Source organism: Aethalodelphis obliquidens, unplaced genomic scaffold, assembly GCF_003676395.1.
Source record: "Aethalodelphis obliquidens isolate GAN/ISIS:26980383/991018 unplaced genomic scaffold, ASM367639v1 scaffold12, whole genome shotgun sequence".
NCBI classification, from domain to species: domain Eukaryota; kingdom Metazoa; phylum Chordata; class Mammalia; order Artiodactyla; family Delphinidae; genus Aethalodelphis; species Aethalodelphis obliquidens.
In genome coordinates, this window is record NW_020837956.1 from 13,333,403 (window position 1) to 13,349,685 (window position 16,283).

Genomic DNA, 16,283 nt, shown 5'->3' on the forward strand with positions numbered 1-16,283 from the left:
GCAAAGTAACAACTTAGAAGTGATGAAGAAGCAAAGCAAAATCAAGGGTGAGGCTTACAGTGAAGGTTGAAAGGAGGAAGTGCAGAAAAATGCACACCAGAGAGTCCATTCCACACACTTGCCTTAAGGGGGCACATATTCCATGCTGAGCTTTCCAGTGGCCCCACCAATAGTCATAGTGGCAACTTACAGATAACTACGGGGAATGCCAAGTACAGGAGAAGGATCAGCACGGAGACAGGCTGGATAGGGAAGGCGCCTTGACATTAATGAGGTTTGAGCCAGGTTCTGATGGACATTGGAGCTATGGATTCCAGAGGGAGCCACCCAAGCAAAGTATAAAGGAGGAGAATAAAGAGGTCGTCCTGGGGTATAGGGATCCTTTTGGCTGGTCTCAAGGTAGGGCAGGCAGACGACTGAGGTCTTTAATACCAGCCTTTAGATTTCACACAAAAGAGAGCCCTAGCTCTCCCTGATGAGAAAATGACCTGATGGGAGTGGTATTTGGAGGAAATTACCCTGGCACCACACAGCTGCAATTTTCCCCTTTGCAAATTATAATTCATCACGGGCATTTAGGAAAACGCTGTCATGCATGTCTCTCCTGATATGGTTCACATCTGGCTCTGCCATTGGCAATACAAAGTATTTAGGAAATCTGTGCAGCATTAGTGTCTAATAACCTTTACTTTAAATACAGTGAAGCCGACCACAAACTTAGAAATAGCACCCATTCCTCCAGAGTAATTTATTCCAGGTTCTCTATGTGGCTGAGGAAATCCCTTGCTGTGGCTGCAAGTCTGGACACGGGCATGAGTGTTGAAAACCAGGGAGGTTGAAACTAATCTTAGAAATAAGAGTAAACTGAGTGACTTTCACTTTCAGTTTGCTTTCCTTGCATGTATAAAGTTTTGAGAGTTTGAAATGGCTCTAGACTGAACAGCATTCTACATAAAACAGTACAATCGCCAGGATTTTCTTTTTAAAAGAAAGTTGTATTTTGTAGCTTGTGGACATCATGATCACTTCAAATGTTTGGATTTTAAATTTAGGCTTGAAGTTTGGCTGAACAGATTTTTCCTCTGTTGTATTTTAAGGGACTAAGGAGCTCCTTCAGTCCTTAGAAGAAATCAAATTAATAGCTTCTTAGTTGTTCAATGACAGAAATGCATAGAAGGTAGGAACTAGTACCATAGGGGGTAGGAAAATATCTGAGGGCGCACACACTTTCTCAGCCCAAGAAGAGCTCTGGGCAAAACTGTAGGCAATCTCTTCTTGACCCCGATTCGTTGTAATCCATGTGCAATCCATCCTCTGGGACAGCTGTTACGAGGCTATGCAGGCTATGTGGGGAAAGCGTGTCCTTGCTAAACTTTTGAAGGAGAAGGGGAAAGAGCAAGGCTTTATTGCTCTGACAGTCATGAATTCATATAATCCAACTGGTTGTTTTCTTTGGAGGCCATTCCCAGCTGAGTCTTGTGAAGCAAGTTGGATTTGTTGAAGGGGGAGCCGTAAGATGGACCACAGACCCATCTTCCTTGATTTGTCCATAACTCTCAGCTGGGAAGAGAATTTCATTTGTCAGGGACAGAAACCCTTGGGAAAGACAGTCCTGATGAAAGGGTCTAGATTTTTAATTCTTCCACGCCTATGTGGATTGCTCCAGTTGGGATGGTCTCTGTAGGGAAGTGTAAGTAAAATCTGGAAGGGAAACAGAAGGTGTAGAGTTTTGTTAAGTCAATTTTTCTTAATGAAGTTCATTCATTCACTTCCTTAACAAATATTTGAGAGTCTTCTGTGTACTAGCTGCTGTGCTCGGTGCTGAAGGTACTAGGGGATATAGAGACAAAGAAGAAAATCATGGCACATGAATCACTGATGTGACGTATGGCAGAGTAACACTTCTCAAAGCGTGTAACAAATGATGATGCCCATGCCGTAAAATTCTCTTGCCCCCACCCAAACAAACAAAGTAGAGAGGGTGATTTTTTTCTCAAATAAATTTGGGAAATACTGTATACTCTGTTTTGGAGTTACATATTGTATCATAGAATAAAAAGGGCTTTGATAGGTTCTGCTCTCAATAACTGTGCTCTTCTTTGTTTGATCTAGCATTTGTCAAAAGCCTCTAACCATGGAAATCCACCTACTGATACCTGGGGGACTAGTTTTCTGTGAAACACCCTTTGGAAATCACGGGTAGAGGAAACTCAGTGGAAATTATCAAGTGTTAAAAACTCTCAGGATCACAAAGCTGGCTGTGGTTAGTGGTGGTCAAGGGGTGCTGCCACTGAGTGAAATCCACTGCAGAAGCCACTGGGCTTGTCCTCTGGGGCCACCAAAGACAGATGTGTGCAGTACCAGGGCTCTCGCTGTGTACCTTCCCTGCAAGAAATGACCTTTCTCCACCCACCCACTCACCCCACTCCAATTCGTATGTTTTCACAATCCTGGCTCCAAATTCACCTTTGCCTGGGAGTATTCTGTAAAGTGGCATCTTTAGAATAAAAGAAAAATTACTTTTATTATTTTATTTTCTTATTACCACGGCAAAGCATGCGTATCATAGAAACACTACGAAATGAGATGAACCAGTAAAAGGAAATAAAGCCCATCCAGAAATAACTACTGTTAATGTCTTAGTGACCATCCTCTCAAAGCTCTCCTCCACCCCTGACACACACACACACACACACACGTATCAAAATGGGATAATTTGACCTTGTTCACTCAGTACTCTACTGCGATGGGGCCGTCTTCTTCTCATTGAACTTGCCATGCCTCACACAGAGAGTGACACTCTGCAAGCGTCCAATAAATATGTGATGAACGAATGACCAATCCTAAGGTCTCTTCTAGCTCTGAACCCGTTTGATCTTTGTCATTCTTTTACTCTGTGAATCTTCCATGCATCCTCAACATACCCTGTACTGGTTTTTTAAAAATTAGGAGACTTCAGTTTTTAGAACAGTTTTCAATTTACACAAAAATTGGGCAGATAATACAGAGAGTCCCCATATGCAGTCCCTCCCCACCAAAACCGTTTCCCTATTATTAACATCTCATTAGTGTGGAACATTTGGTACTGTCAGTTTGTTCTGTTTTGTTTTGTTTTGAACCACTCTGATAGATGTGTATTAGCAGCTCACTGTTGCAATTCCCTAATGATACATGATGTCATCTTTTCATGTATTATTTAAAGTCTGTATTTTTATTTAGTGAGGGGTGTGTTCAGATATTTTGCCTATTTTTTAATTGGGTTGTTCATTTCTTATTGTTGAGTTTTATGTGTTCTTTGTATATCCAGTGATAATTTCACTGGATACAGAACTCTAGGTTGATGACTTTTCCTTCAATACTTTAAATATTTCACTCCATTCTTTTCTTGCCTGCATGTATTCTGAAGAGAAGTCCAATGTAATTTTTTTTTTTTTTTTTTGCGGTACGCGGGCCTCTCACTGTTGCGGCCTCTCCCGTTGCGGAGCACAGGCTCCGGACGCGCAGGCTCAGCGGCCATGGCTTACGGGCCCAGCCGCTCTGCGGCATGTGGGATACTCCCAGACCGGGGCACGAACCCGTGTCCCCTGTATCGGCAGGCAGACTCTCAAACACTGCGCCACCAGGGAAGCCCCCAATGTAATTTTTATCTTTGATCTTCTACAGATCAGGTTTCTTTTTTTCTTAAAAAATTTTTTTCTCTTTGGCTTTCTGTAGTTTGATATAGATTTTTTGGGTATTTATTCTCCTTGGTATTCTCTGAGCTTCTCTGGATCTGTGGTTTGGTCTCTGTCATTAATTTTGAGACTTTTTCAGCCATTACTACTTCAAATATGTCTTCTGCTCCTTTCTCTCTTTCTTCTTCTTCTAGCATTTCCACTTCACATTTGTTCTACCTTTTGTACTTGTTCCACAGTTCCTTGGTATTCTGTTCCATTTAAAAAAATCATTCTTTCTCTTTGCCTTTCTTTTTAGAGATGACATATCTTCAAGCTCACTGATTCCTTTTAGTTTCCATTGCTCTGTTTACATTACCCATCTGTTCTTGCATGTTGTCTCATTTTCCTGAGAGCCCTTAACATATTAATCATAGTTGTTTTAAATTCCCTATCTCATAATTCCAAAAACTATGTTATGCCTGAGTCTCTTATGCTTCTTTTGTCTCTTCAGACTATGTTTTCTAGAATGTCATCTCCTTTTTTTGCTGAAAGCTGGACATGATATATTGGGTAAAGAAACTGAGATAATTAGGCTTTTAGCATGAGCTGTGCTATGTTTAATGTCTTCTGCCACTGTAGGTGCCAGAGGCTCCATTTTCTTCTGGTTTCCTTGTTGTTTTTCCTTCTCGTGTTGTCTTTATGTCTCCCTAAGCACTTCTTAAATAGAATCTGTGTCTTGCAGCTCTTGGTTGTATGCCACTGTAATTGTAGTGGAGCCCTGCTGGTGTAGTGATTGGATGTGGGTGGGGGAAGGTGTTTTATAATTTTATGATTAAATGTCAGGTTTTTAGTGGGCCTGAGTCCCTGGGCTGTGGTCTTCAGAAATGTTCCTTAGCCTTTTCCCTCCCCTTATATGAGACAAGAAGACTAGAGGGGGTTAGAGGTGGCTAATTTCCCTTTTCTTAGGTTGATTTCTTTTTTTTTTAATTAATTTTTTATTTTTATTTATTTTTGGCTGCATTGGGTCTTCATTACTGCGTGTGGGCTTTCTCTAGTTGTGGTGACTGGGGCTACTCTTTGTTGCAGTGCGTGGGCTTCTCATTGCGGTGGCTTCTCTTGTTGCGGAGCAAGGGCTCTAGGCATGTGGGCTTCAGTAGTTGTGGCACATGGGCTCAGTAGTTGCGGCTCACGGGCTCTAGAGTGCAGGCTCAGTAGTTGTGGTGCACGGGCTTAGTTGCTCCACGGCATGTGGGTCTTCACGGACCAGGGCTTGAACCCGTGTCCCCTGCATTGGCAGGCAGATTCTTAACTACTGCGTCATGAGGGAAGCCCTCTTAGGTCAATTTCTGTTAGAGTACAGGTCTTACTTATGGAGAATGCTCTGGACTTACGTCACAAGGGTTACTTTTCCCCTGGTATAATTAAAAATTGTTACTTCCCTCCTCCCTCTGCTGGGAACAGGAGGGAATTGTCCTCCAATCTTCACTGTGAGAACCTGGTAGGAATCTTTGAGGTAAAAACCATGAAAAGGTACCCTAACCTCCTTCCCCCAAAATCTGCCCCCAACCCCCACCAGGCTTTCTAAATCTCAAATTGTCCACACTCAGCCTCCATTAATTCCTCAAAATGACCATTAAAGTGTTCCTACTGGTCACTGCTTCTAGTGGCTTCTGCTTCAGGTAAGCTGATCTCAGCTTTCATTTTCCATATGCACCTGTCTCTCCAGATTTCAAGACGGTAGTTTGTCCTGTGATTTAAATTCTCTGATGTTCCTAAGAAAAGTTGTTGGTTTTCAATTTGCTTAGTTTTTTTTCTTGTTGTGAGTACAGGACTGATGACTTTCAAGCTCTTTAAATGTCAGAGTTTGAACCAGAAGGTCCTCTAGATTTTCACTTGATTCACTTAATGGTCATTTATTGAGCACTACCTGTTGCTAGGACATTATACTTAATCTAGTGTGGGACACAGGCATAGCCAGTCCGAGCCTCTATCCTCAGGGACCATCTGAGGTTATTTTCTTTCTTTTTTTATAAATTTATTTATTTATTATTTTATTTTATTGGCTGCATTGGATCTTCGTTGCCACGCGTGGTCTTTCTCTAGTTGCGGCGAGCGGGAGCTACTCTTCGTTGCGGTGCATGGGCTTCTCATTGCAGTGGCTCCTCTTGTTGCGGAGCACGGGCTCTAGGCACGTGGGCTTCAGTATTTGTGGCTTGTGGGCTCTAGAGCGCAGGCTCAGTAGTTGTGGTGCAGGGGCTTAGCTGCTCCTCGGCACGTGGGATCTTCCCAGACCAGGGGTCGAACCTGCGTCCCCTGCACTGGCAGACAGATTCTTAATCACTGCGCCACCAGAGAAGTCCCTGAGGTTATTTTCATGGTGTATACTTTGTCTCTCAAACTGGGCCAGGGTTCCCCATTCCTGGTCTGTGTGTTTATATTCTGGCTTCCTCAGGCAAGTTTTTCTCAAACAAGTCCATAGATCTACATTCTCAAGAGCTCAACAGTTCTCCAAGAACACTTTAAAATTTCATGTTACCATTTTAATTATAACATAAAATTTAGGATAGTTTAAGGATATTCTAGAACAGGGGTTGGCAAATTATGGCCCATGGACCATGGACCAATCTGGCCCTCTACCTGTTTATTTGTATAACAAGTTTTATTTTTATTTATTTTAAAAAATATTTACTTATTTGGTTGTACCAGGTCTTAGTTGCAACATGTGGGCTCCTTAGTTGCAGCAGGCGGGTTGTGGCATGTGGGTTTCTTAGTTGTGGCATGCGAAATATTAGTTGAGGCACACATGTGGGATCTAGTTTCCTGACCAGGGATCGAACCCAGGCCCCCTGCATTGGGAGCGCAGAGTCTTATCCACTGCGCCACCAGGGAAGTCCCTGTATAGCAAGTTTTATTGAAGCACAGCTATGCTCATTTGTTTATGTAATGTTTATGGCTGTTTTCATGCTACAATGGTGGAGCTGAAAATAGTGGAGAAAGTGTATGGCTCACGATGCCTAAAATATTTACCATCTGGTACTTTACAGAAAGAGTTCACTACCTTTGCTCTAGAAGATCTTTAGTTGATCATGATCACATGATATCAGCATCAGTGCTTGTGTCTATGCTCATGAGGTCAAATGAAGATTTCAAATTAGGTTTTTTTGGAATTTGAAAGTAAAAAATTGAAGAGTGAATTGGATAAGCACATGAGAAATTTGAGAACAAATCATGCAACGTGCAAAAGAACCTGCCCTGAAGTAGACAGAACCGGATTCATGTTGGGGGCCCATGTGTGTGTCTGTGTATGTGCTGACTTGCTGCAGCTCAATAACGACGGCTGTAGTGGTCATGGCAATGACCACATTAAAAACCCTTTTAATTCCATTTCTAATTTCTGTCCCAGAAATAATGAAGTTGATATCCATTTCATGCTGCTTCCAGTAATATCACAATGCTAATTTGTCTTCAATGGAAGACAATCATCTTTACATAATTAGCAGGTAACACCTTATTAAAATCAGCACTGGAGAATTGCCTGCTGACAGAGTTTTCCTTAAGTGTGAGATCTCAGTACCCTAAACCAGCAATACCATGTCCTAATCCAGTTACACCATTTTGTACAATATACTTATGTGTATCCTGGGCAGGAATTCCAGACTCTCCCTCTCAAGGAATTTCAGACTCTCCCTCTACCTTATAGGCCCATGACCCTGGGTGTTATCATTCTGCCTGCTCCTGTCTTGGGGCCGTCAGGGATACCTGGATGGGCTCTACAAGCACCCCTACCCCTACCCTAACCAAGAGCCTGCCCTTGAGGCAGTCTCTGTTCTAGACTCTCCTTCCTTCTTGCTGAGATTCTTTTTGGTGTCCTTTCTTGACTCCTCTCTTAACAGACAACCTCTGTTAAAACCCATTGTGTTACACAGGTCTAATATCATTGATCTTCTCGAGGGAACAGGTGTTAAGTCTTGGTCAGTTTCCTCCTTAGAAGCATCTTGGGTCCATTAACATTTCCCATCTCCTTCCCCCAGAGCTCTGTACCAAGCAGTGTGCTTTGGGAACAGCAGTCCTTGTGACGCCACAAAAATACCCTGTTACATTTTTCACCCAAGACAACAGGGACTCTCAGGAGTCCACTGCGTGTGAAGGATAAACCCTGAGGAAGACTCTGGGTAGTGAAGTCAGAGTAGTGCAGACATTCTTCTCACCCCTTTTACAGGTACAGAAGCCAGGAGAAGTCAGTTGTGCGCTTCTGTCCTTCTGTGGGATGTGAGGGTCCTAATGTACAATTTAGCTAGATGCGATTTGAAGACATTTTTTAAAAAGAGCATAAAGCGCTCTAAGGCAATGTTCATTTCTGGCTTTTTTTGTTACAGCTTTATTGAGATATAACTCACAGACTCGATTAAAGTGTACAATTCGATGGTTTTAGTATATGCACAGAGTTGTGCATCACCACAATCAATTTTTGAGCATTTCATCAACTCAAAACTAAATTCCATATCCGCTAGCTGTCACACTTCAGTTTCTCCATTCCTCTTGCTAAGCTAAGTGTGACACTAAGCTAATTTACTTTTGTCTCTCTATATTTATTTATTCTGGACAATTCATACAAATGGAATATTATAATATGTGTTTTGTTATGTGTGACTTCTCCCTTTCACTTAGCGTATTGTTTTCAAGGTTCGTCTATGTTATAGTATGTATCAGTACTTCATTCTTCTGTATGGCCAAAGAAAATTCCATTGTACGGATATAACTCATTTTGTTTATCCATTCATCACTTGGTGGACATTTGGGTTGTTTCCACCTTTTATTGTAAATAATGCCACTATAAACATTTATGTACAAGTTTTTGTGTAGATACATGGGTTTAATTCTGGATTCTCAATTGTATTTCATTCGTCTATATAGCTGTCCTTCTGCCAGTAACACACTGTATTGATTACTGTTGATCATGAATTTAAAAATCAGGATGTGTAAGTCCTCCAAATTTGTTCTCTTTTAAGTTTGTCTTGGCTGTTCTGGTTTCCTTTGTTTCCATGTGAATTTTTAGCATTCAGCTGGGTTTCTGATAGAGATTGCATTGAATCTGTAGATCATTTTGGGGGCTATTGCTGTCTAAACCATATTAAGTCTTCCAGTCCATAAACATGGATGTTTTCTCATTGATTTAGATCTTATAAATTCTCTCAACGATGTCTTATAGTTTGCAGAATATAAGTTCCCCTGCTGAGAGCTCAACATGCATGAGACACATCAACGGTATAATTCCTCAACCACATGGCCTTTCCTCCCACGTGGTCTAGCGAGTACAGACCATAACTTAATTCCAGTTTTCTTCTCTACTTTGCACAGAGGAAGTGCTCAATATGGATTTGTTGAAAAAATAACTAAGGAACGAATAAATTCCTCACTTTGCTTCCTGTGCCCTGGAAGTAAGAGCAGCAGGATCCTTTTCAGTTCGTGAACAATCACATCGCACAAAGCAGATGCTGGCTCGTAGCAGATGTGCTTCCAATACAGATGTACTGATGTGCTGCTTCTGGAGTCCTTCATTTTGAGTCCTTGTTTATATCCACAGTCTTTCCCTGGGAGGAGCCACCTCTACAAGGGTCTCCAGATAAGGAGGGGAGGTTGCCCCTGAACCCCAGGCTTTTACAATTCCATGCAGTTTTGCGTGCACAGTCCTGTCTGCTGAGCAGGGCTGGGACAGCACAGAGAAGGTCCCAGGATGCTGTGGCATGCAGACCCACAGATGTGCGATCGTCTCAAACCACGAAGCCTCTCAGAAAATGGGTGTGGGGTTTGCAGGCTTGGTCAGATGCACAACCAGAGCTTTTGTCTTCAGTCTCCTACCAAACCTTTGCCTTCCTCTGGCCAGTCCACCCCATCTTTGGCCCCCAGGCAGCCATCCCTGATCTCCGGACCTCAGCCCCCTTTCTAACCCTACCCGAGCTCTCCTCCCTGAGAAAGGGCCCCAGAGAGGGTTTGCTCCACCTCCTTCTAAACGTTCAAAATCAGTTAAACAAATGGAACAGATATTAGTAAATAACTGAGTGTTTTTGTAATAAAGGATAAAGGGAAAAAATGTGTTCTTCCACCCACCCCACAACATGGTTCCTGGTTCCTCAGCACCAAACCAGCAGTCGCTGAGTTGAGCCCTGTGGAGTACTGGGAACTAGATCTTAAAGAAGACAGGGAGAATCTTTGTGGGGACAGTGCAGGAAGCACCCACTCTGGATGCCAACCCCAGCCCAGTGCCTGTGGGACCTTAGGCAAGTTAAGGTGAGTTAATCAAGTCAATTAACTCCCATGCCAACCGTTCCTTATCCTTAGAGGAAGGAACACCTGCCTCACCTAGTCTTCTGTTAGGATTATATGAACTAACATATGGACAGTACTGGCACGTGGTGAACTCAATCACTGTTATTTTCTTTTCCTTTCATGGAGGTACTGAGGATGGCAAAGAGACCGTAACTCAGAGTCAGACACAGGCAGAAACTGGACAAATATTTATGAAATTCCCAGCAAGTACAGGAGCCCAGGGTCTGGTGGAGGATGCAGACGAGCACACAGGCAATTGGAGACAGGGTAATAGTGACCGTACTATGAGAAAGATTGGGTGCTTGTGAGGTCATGGAAGGGGCACCTACTCTTGGTGGTACAGGGAAGGTACCTATAAACCTAGGTCAGAGGATTAACACGAATTACTTGGGCAAAGTGTATGGGACAGTATATTGGACAGAAGAAACCATAAGTGTAAGTAAGTACCTGGAAGTGAGAAATCCTTATGCATTAATGGACTGTTGGTAATAAAAATAACAATAATAGCAACATTTGTTGTGGACCTACTGTGTCCTAAGCATGCTGCAAAATTCTGTATATACACTGTGTTATTAATTCGCACAGCTCTTTGAGCAATGTATTATTAGGTGTACAGATAAAGAAATTGAGATTCAGAATGATGAAGGAATCTCTGTAAGATCGCAGAGCTGACAGGTGGTGGTAGATGCTTTCATCGACTCGTTGGGTACCAGAGCCAGTGCTCTCTCCTAACCTCTGTACAGAGCTGCCTTTAGTAACTGGCTGTGGCTGAGAAAGAGCTTTCTGAGGATGCTGGGGTGGCCATTGCTCCAAGCAAGGCTGTGAAATCAACAGTTAGATGAACAAAACAGATCTCACTCCGCCTTTCACCCGACTTGGCCATTTTGCAGATGCCCCTTAGGTCAGTGCAAATCACTCCCATGTTTGACTAAAGAGCAACTCTCAAGGACATTTCCTGTTAGAGGTGTGTTGGGAAAGGCTGCCTCACAAGGTGGGCACTGCCCAGCTCCAGGGGGCTCCAGGCACATTGTGAATGGCACTCTAGGGCTTTGCAGAGTGTCAGCCTTGTGAAATTCAAGTCACCTGGCATGCTAGGATTTATTGAGAAAGTGAATTATTGGCACGATTTTGGAGTTCATCTGATTTTCAGAGTTTTGTAGAAATACGTGTTTTGCAATAGAGTTTGGCTCAGTTCAGGGCCTAGTAATGAAGTTAGGTGAATTGTGGGGAGCGCTGGGGGAGATAGTTCCCATAACTTAAGTAAAAATATTTTCAGTCTTCAAATGAGAAGTACACTTGACAGACATAGAAAACAATTGATGCTTACAGAGTTTCATCTATCTTGACATCTTACACTATTAAATTTCCTGCCACTATCTTAAAAAATAAAGACTCATTGTGAGCACATGAAAAGATGTTCAACATTACTAGCCATCAGGGGAGGGCAAATCAAAATCACAATGAGGTACTACTTTGTATCCACTAGGACGGCTATGATCAAAAGGACAAATAATAACAAGTGTTGGCAAAAATGTGGAGAGATTGGAACCTTCATATCCTGCTGGTGGGAATGTGAAATGGTGTAGCTGTTTTGAAAGTCTGGCAGCTCCTCAAAATGTTAAATATAGAGTTACCATAGGTTAAACATAGAACTACTCCCAGGTACATATCCAGAAGAAATGAAAATACAGGTCCACAAAAAAACCAAAAAACTTGTACATGTTTTTAATGTTCAATTATGTTCGGAGCAGCATTATTCAAAATAGCTGAAACATGGACACAATCTAAGTGTCCTTCAACTGATGAATGGCTAAACAAAACATGGTATATCTATACAACGGAATATTATCCTTCAATAAAAAGAAATGAACTAATGATGAACCCTGAAAACATGCTAAGTGGAAAAAGCTAGTCGCAAAGGATTCTCTATTATGTGATTCCATTTATATGAAATGTCCAGAATAGGTAAATCTGTGCAGACAGAAATTAGATTGGAGGTTGCCTGAGGCTGCATGTGAGGGGGGGAGAAATGGGGAGTGACTGCTAATGAGAGCAGGGTTTCTTTTGGGGATGATGAAAATGTTTTATTTTTTTAATTTATTTATTTTTTCCTTTAAAAATATTTTCTTTTTTTTAACATCTTTATTGGAGTATAATTGGTTTACAATGTTGTGTTAGTTTCTGCTGTATAACACAGTGAATCAGCTATATGTATACATATATCCCCATATCCCCTGCCTCTTGTATCTCCCTCCCACCCTCCCTATCCCACCCCTCTAGGTGGTCACAAAGCACCGAACTGATATCCCTGTGCTATGCGGCTGCTTCCCACTAGCTATCTATTTTACATTTGGTAGTGTATATATGTCAATGCTACTCTCTCACTTCTTCCCAGTTTACCCTTCCCCCTCCTCGTGTCCTCAAGTCCATTCTCTATGTCTGCGTCTTTATTCCTGTCCTGCCCCTAGGTTCTTCAGAACCGTTTATTTTTTTTAGATTCCAAGGAGGCAAGAATATACAATGGAGAAAAGACAGCCTCTTCAATAAGTGGTGCTGGGAAAACTGGACAGCTACACGTAAAAGAATGAAATTAGAACACTCCCTAACACCATACACAAAAATAAACTCAAAATGGATTAAAGACCTAAATGTAAGGCCAGACACTATAAATCTCTTAGGGGAGAACATAGGCAGAACACTCTATGACATAAATCACAGCAAGATCCTTTTTGACCCACCTCCTAGAGAAATGGAAATAAAACCAAAAATAACAAATGAGACCTAATGAAACTTAAAAGCTTTTGCACAGCAAAGATGAAAATGTTTTAATATTGACTGGTGATAGTTGTAAACCTCTGTGAATATATTAAAACCATTGAGTTGTATTCTTTCAATGGGTGACTTATATAAAGTTATTTTAAGAAACAACCATTAAGGGACTTCCCTGGTGGTCCAGTGGTTGGGACTCTGTGCTTTCACTGCAGGGGGCATGGGTTCGAGCGCTGTGGCCAAAAAAAGAAAATAAAGAAACAACCCTTATGGGCAGTGGTGGGGTGTCATGGGCTTATGGGCAGATTTTCCTCTCTACTCCAAATCCATTCCAGCCCCAATGGGCAGGTGCAATAAGGAATCCATATTTACCAGATGAGAAAGCCAGACACAGTGAGACCATGGAGCTTCTCCGAGCTCACACAGCTTTGCAGAAGGTCTGTTAGGCATCAAGGTCTTCAAGCGACCAGTGCAGGCACATTTGACAGACCTGTGGTTTTCAAGCCATACTCTACAGAGCCTCTTTGGGGGACCCCATTGGTGGGACAGTGGGTTCGGGTGGACATGAGGAGCAGGGTTCTGATCAGGTGAACTCTAGTCTCCTACTTGGTTTGAATCAAAGCACTTCTGGGTTTAAATTGACATACTGGGCTTGCACATATGCCTTCTTTGAAAAAAAAGCAAAGTTTCTCTGCCAAAATCCATTGCCCTTAACTCCGTGGTTCTCAGATTGCAAAGACAGTAAACTGAACACTTTCCTCGACCTCAGCACCCAAAGTGCTGATTTATCTTTAGAAAAATGTCCATAATTCAAACAAAAAGTGATAACTCAGGCTGCCAAGCTCTTGTTGCTCTGGTGTTGTTTCTCTGCTGAGGAATGCACCCAAAAGGTATCTGTTTCAACAATAATTGCCAATGAACGAGTGAGAAATATTGCTCTTGGCCAAAATATAGTCTGTTGCTAGAAAACAATACAGCTAAAGCGTTTATGAAATTATCAAAAAACACTGTCACTTAAGAATAATATTGTACAGGATGTCCTCGTCCCCAGAAACACTCCCATCGTCATCCAAGACTGCCTTTAGAAGCAAACGTTGTTTCCCAACAAAATCTAGGTTTGTTCGCGATTTGTCTTAACAAGGAATGACGTAAGTTTACCAGACAAAAGAGTTCCATTTCTCGTTCCCTATGTTTAATCTGCACGGACAGAAAGCTGTAAATATCATAAGTGGTTGTTACCGGCTGGCTTCGGAGGGGCCCCGTTCGTTAAAGACCATGGTTCGCTGGTTTCTTGTGTGTCTTCCAAGGACCAAGATGCTTGCTCGTCATCACTATGAGGTCTGGCAAACAAAAGCCGGATTCCCAGGAGTCTGTGTGGAAGGATGATGTGACCTTTGACCTCCACTAGCAAGGCCCGGAGGGAAAGAGGCAAAGTCAGGCTCCGGTAACGTTTAATGACAGATCTTGTTAGGGTTAAAAAAACAGCTCTGGCGTCCAGCTGGGACTTCAGCTGGGGAGGTGCTCAGAGGGCCTTCAGAAACAGCCATGGGGCCCCATGAACAGCTGCCCCGGGTGCCCGCTAAGCAGTCTTCCTGAGCCTGCTCCTGCTGAGAACCCCACCCCCAGTCAGTGTGAGTCAGGGGGGAGAACCATTCAGTTTTTTCCCTATTGCCACCAGCAAGTATCACCCCTCTGGATGCTATGGTGAGGTTCTGACAGCAGCAAGGCACAGATCCTGGTTTTTCTCGTATAAAAATAAATATCTAGAAAGCGGGCTGAGATTAGTGCCCTTATAAAAGAGACCCCAGAGAGTTCTCTAGCCTCTTCTACCATGTGAAGCTACAGTGAGAAGACAGCTGTTTATAACCCAGGAAATGGGCTCTCACTGGAACCAAACCATGCTGGCACTGTGATCTTGGAATTCCAGTCTCTAGAACTGTGAGAAATAAATTTCTCTTGTGGATAAGATGGCAAGTCTATGGTATTTTTGTTCTAGCAGCCCGAGCTGACTAAGACAACACCTTACATAAATGTTTTCAGCGGGGTGTGATTAACGTTTAACTTGCAGGTTGAATGGTGTGAGATGAAGGTCTAGGATGTAGCACTACCTTGAAATATTCAAACTTCAGGTTGAGAGAATCATGCCATAAACAGAAGGCCTTCATTATCTTCACTTTTGAATAATTGCTCTCTGCCATCATATGTGTTTTTGGCACTTCTGAATAGATATTAATGACCCCTCTTTTTCATGCAGAAAAGAGAAAGTGGCGTGGCTTGCCCTAGACATCTCCAGATTTGGCACCATGGTCCTCACTAATGCTTGCAGCAATTCGGAATTTTCTGCCAAGATTTGAGCATCCCAAGACCTGGCATCTGCTGCCCCCTGAAGCAGATCCATGGCTCTTGATTCATCCTTGGGTGCAGTGACTCTGGGAAATAAGGACGGCTCTGTGGAAATAAACCTAAAGAGAAGGGTAAAACTCCAGCAAAAGTTGAAAATGTAGTGAGGTGAACTGAAGATGTTCCAGCGGACCTGTGATTCCAGAGGAAGTGTGACATGGGAGCAGGCCTGCAGGTGCACATCCATCTTCTGATATTTGGGGATTCTTGAAGGTTTGGATATGTTATCCTCAGTATCAAGTGTTTGTTACAAAAAAGAGTGTGACATAAGAAATGCTTTTTAAGACAATTATTGATTCACATGCACTTGTAAGAAATAATACTGAGAGATCCCATGTGCCCTTTCCTCAGTTTCTCCCAAAGGTAACATCTTGAAAACTATAATGCAATCCTATTACCAGGACACTGACAGTGACACAGTCAAGATGCAGAACATTTCCATCACCACGAGGATCCCTCATGTTGCCCCTTTATAGCCACACACACTTCCCTCTCACCCTCACCCCCTCCTTAGTCCCAGGCAACCACTAATTTGTTCACCGTTTCTATAATTTTGTAGTTTCAGAATGGTGTATAAATGGAATCACACAGTATGTAACTTTTAGGGATTGGCTTTTTCCACTCAACATGATTCTCTGGAGATTCATCCAGGTTGTTGTGGGTATCAGTAGTGTATTCTGTTTTTATTTCTGAGTAGTATTCCATCATATGGATGTACCACAGTTGTTGTTTTTTAAAGCAGTCATCCATTGAAGGATATCTGAGTTGTTTCCAGTTTGGGGCTATTATGAATAAAGCTCCTATAAACACTTGTATACAGGCCTTTGTGTGAACATAAGCCTTCATTTCTTTGGGATAAACGCCCAAGAGTGCGATTGCTGAGGTTTATGATAGATTAGTTTTTACAAGAAAACTAAGTGTTTAGTTTCTTAGAAACCGTCCAGTTGTCTTCCAGAGTGGCTGTACCATTTTACGTTCCCACGAGCGTGAGTCATCTAGCTTCTCCACGTGCTTGCCAGCGTTTGGTGTCATTGCTGTTTTTTATGTTAGCTATTCTGATAGGCATGTAGTGACACCCCATGTGTGACTTACTTTCAACCTGTCTATAGGATGTTTGAAGTGAGTTTCTTG

The 16,283-nt window shown here is 42.4% G+C and overlaps 1 long non-coding RNA gene across 1 annotated transcript; it reads right to left on the reverse strand.

Moving 5' to 3' along the window:
- Positions 1 to 1,481: 1,481 nt before the first annotated feature.
- Positions 1,482 to 3,493, reverse strand: LOC113623832 (uncharacterized). Its single transcript, XR_003434091.1, has 2 exons — positions 2,422 to 3,493; positions 1,482 to 1,701 (listed from the first exon to the last, which is right to left on the reverse strand). It is a non-coding gene; the product is annotated as an uncharacterized LOC113623832 (long non-coding RNA).
- Positions 3,494 to 16,283: the final 12,790 nt, after the last annotated feature.